Source organism: Palaemon carinicauda, unplaced genomic scaffold, assembly GCF_036898095.1.
Source record: "Palaemon carinicauda isolate YSFRI2023 unplaced genomic scaffold, ASM3689809v2 scaffold419, whole genome shotgun sequence".
Classification (NCBI taxonomy): domain Eukaryota; kingdom Metazoa; phylum Arthropoda; class Malacostraca; order Decapoda; family Palaemonidae; genus Palaemon; species Palaemon carinicauda.
Window position 1 is genome coordinate 86,388 of NW_027171672.1, and position 3,613 is coordinate 90,000.

The window sequence follows — 3,613 nt, forward strand, 5'->3', positions numbered from 1 at the left end:
CTTCTTCAAATGCCATCAATATGTCTCTCCCCTTGGTGTGTGCTCGCATGTCTCTGTTTCAGTCGTGTAGAGTGGACTCTGGTATCGAGCTGCACTCCAAGCTTTTCCATTCTCGACTGATATAGGTGGACAAGATTGGCCAATCTAAATACTGGTGCTGTTTCCTCACCTTGTCTTGTTTCTTCAATGTAGAGGATGAGTTCAGCAAAGGCTACTGCCGACATTGCTCTCTCTTGGTGTGAGTCCTGTGTCCTGTTGATTGGACTGATCTCGCATGGTTGTAAAGTCCTATCAAGCACTGCATGTGATACTGGGCGTCCAACGTAACCATGTCTCCATCACTGAGATGGCCAAGCAGTTCTGTATCACCAAGAAGGTTTGCGAAGGCACGGGCCCGTCTGTCAATTTTGAATATTGCAGCTTTCCGAAGACTATTAGTCCACACAGGTTGTTTACAGAAGAAACAAGTTTCTGGAACCTAATCTGTACTCTAACGTGAATGCGCCCGGGTGTGTTTGCATAAAGATTGTTCCTCATCGCTCTGACCTTCTTTCCTGAGTTTTCTCTTCTGTGCTCTCTGTAGTTTGGTGTTGTTGTACTGGAGCTTGCACGTATGGTGATATTGTGCGCCGTGTGCAACCATCGCAGCTTCAATGCCATGGTCATCATCAAGTTTTTCCAATTGGAGTGGTCCTAGAAGCTCTCCAAGTTCACTGAATTTGATTAAATTCTCTGTGAGTGAACTGTATCCACTACCAATGTCTTTTCTCTTAGATTGTTCAGGTTTGGTCAATGTCTCCATCTTGTCCTCTTGACATATGATGCATAACCTCCAGTCAGTAGTGGTGAGGTGTTGTGATGTTGATGAAGTTCGCTCAGTATGAGCTAGTGTGAACATCTTGGACAGGGTGATCGAACTGTCTTCAGAAAAACCAGCACAGTCAGTCTACAGGCATGCATGCTTCACAATTAATCTGAAAAGACACAATGTAGCATTTCTGTATTCATAAATGCCACGAAAACTGCTACTACAACTACACTCTTAAATGTTCCGTGTCAGACCCGGAAAGGGATCAGTTGGGGCCAATCTCCATTCTGGATCAAAAATGACTCGGAATAGAGTTACATTTTACACAGAAAAGGTCAGATCTGACTGTGAAATGGTCTTATTATTATACCTTATTCTGTGTCATTTTTAACCAAAATGGAGTTTGGCCCCAACTGATCGTTTTCCTGGTCATTCCTACACGGAATTTTTAAGAGTGTATTACTACCCCCACCCCACCACCAGAATCAAATCATTAGATCCTCAGATAATGTAAACCTTAAATTGAGAAGCGGCCATGCAATGTAAAGCACCGATTTTGAAATCCAAAGTGGCAGTCCATATGTAAAAATATGCAATGCATTTTGTTTTCATCAGAATCTTTGTCCCCAAAAACATTGGATTCCTTGGCTTCCGCCCCCCCCCCCCCCCAAACCCCCTGAATCATACATTTAGACACAAAAATCAAGTCAATAGCGCTCTTAACCCGAATGGTAATCGCAAATGCAGATTTTAGATGGCGGCCATTTTGAAATCAAACATGGCGGCTCAATGCTAAAAGATACACAATGCAGATTGTTATCATTGGATTCCTTGCACCCCCAAAACATACAGTTAGACACCAGAATCGAGTCAAAAGCAGCATTAGACCCACTAATAATAAAAAATGAAGATTTCAAATGGAGGCCATTTTGAAATCCAATATGACGGCTCAGTGGTAAAGAAATACGCAATGTAGATTGTAACCATTGGACTCCTTGCCCCCCAAAACCTACAATTAGGCACCAGAATCGAGTCAATAGCAATTTTAGATCCACAGATAAGCGTAAATGTAGATTTCAAATGGCGGCCATTTTGAATTCCAATATGGCGGACATGAATAGGGAATTCCGAGTGGCTTAATATCTGAAAATTTTTGCAATATGTCAATGTACATTTGTGCCAAATTTGGTGCTTGTATAAAAAAAATACACAATAGGTTAGCTATGTTGCCCCACTATTTAAGTGGATATTGCTCAAAGATTATATTCCAGCAGCTAATAAATAAAACATTATGTTAAGTTAAAATGATTTCAATCTTGTTAATTTTTCTCCTATATTTCATATAATTTCATATCTTCTGTTGGAAAATCGTGTTTAGAATGGAAGCATGAATTATAAAGAATGAGATGAAAAAAATATTTGCTACTAGAATTAAAAGATTGAAAACAATAACAATGAAAATATTGATAATAATATCAATAATGTTCATTCGTAAAGGAGACTCTTGAGGTGTGGTAAGCAGCTCTACATGGAAAAGGACATTCCAAAATCAAACAATTGTCTTGGGAAGTACCACAGCCTCTGTACCATGGTCTTCCAGTGCCTTAATATTAGGAATCCAATTTTGTAATTTTTTCTCATAGATATCATATCATTTCATATCTTCTGTTAGAAAATGTGTTTTAGAACGTAAACGTGAACTCTATAAGATTAAATTGATAGATATTTGCAACTAAAATCAATTGATTAAGAACAATGACAATAAAAATATTAGTATTAATATCAATATTGATTATTCCTAGAAGAGACTTTAGCTATGGTAAGCACCTCTTTTAAGTGAAGGACACTCCAAAATCAAGCCATTGTTGTCCAGTCTTGAGTAGTGCCATAGCCTCTGTACCATTGGTCTTCGCTGTCTTGGGTTACAGTTCTCTTTTCTTAAGGGTACACTCGGTGACCCTATTCTATCTATTTCGGTATTTCGTTTTCTCACTGGTTATTTCTTTTCCTATTGGAGCCATTAAGCTTATAGCATTCTGTTCCAACTAAGGTTGTAGCCTTGCTTCAAAAAATACTAATAAGCTGTAAGGTGACTAAATATCCCGATTAAAGTCGAAGAAGTTATACTGCAGTTTTTATACCACTTAGGAATCATATCAATTTCATATGCACGCAGTGCACCCTGAAGGCCGATTACAACGACCCAATTTTGCTCAGACCATGAACCATAAACTTTCAGTTATTTGCAGAATATAGACAGCTCTCAAAGTAATATTTCACCAAAATAGGTACGTTAATCACATTCGGGGTTTTAATCTACTGATATTTTCACTGTCATAACCTGTTTGGGAAGTCCCATCTCACTGTACGAATGCACCAGTTAGGTGGTAACCTAGAGGTGACGTGATTACAAATAACTTTATTTCAATAGACAGCGAGCTTTTATAACAACAGTTTTAGTGAAATAAGGTCACAAAAATTCCAACAGATTGATGAAAGTACATATTGGCATAAACAAGATATTAGTGCGAGGGGAAAGCGATAATGACACTATATAGAAAACAGAAATACCTTTACAGTGTACGAGCGAGTGATACGCGTTTGGTACACACTATGAAAATCTCCAAATCTCCTAAAAAATTGAGATTCACAGATACACACCTATACAAGTAAACTGCACACTCTTCATCTACAATAAGAAAAATTAAATGAAAAATAGTAAAATGAAAAATATCAGGCATCGAAACCTCCAACAAGGGGTTTAAATCTCTCATTGATATAAGAATTATAAAATTTGCTTTAAAA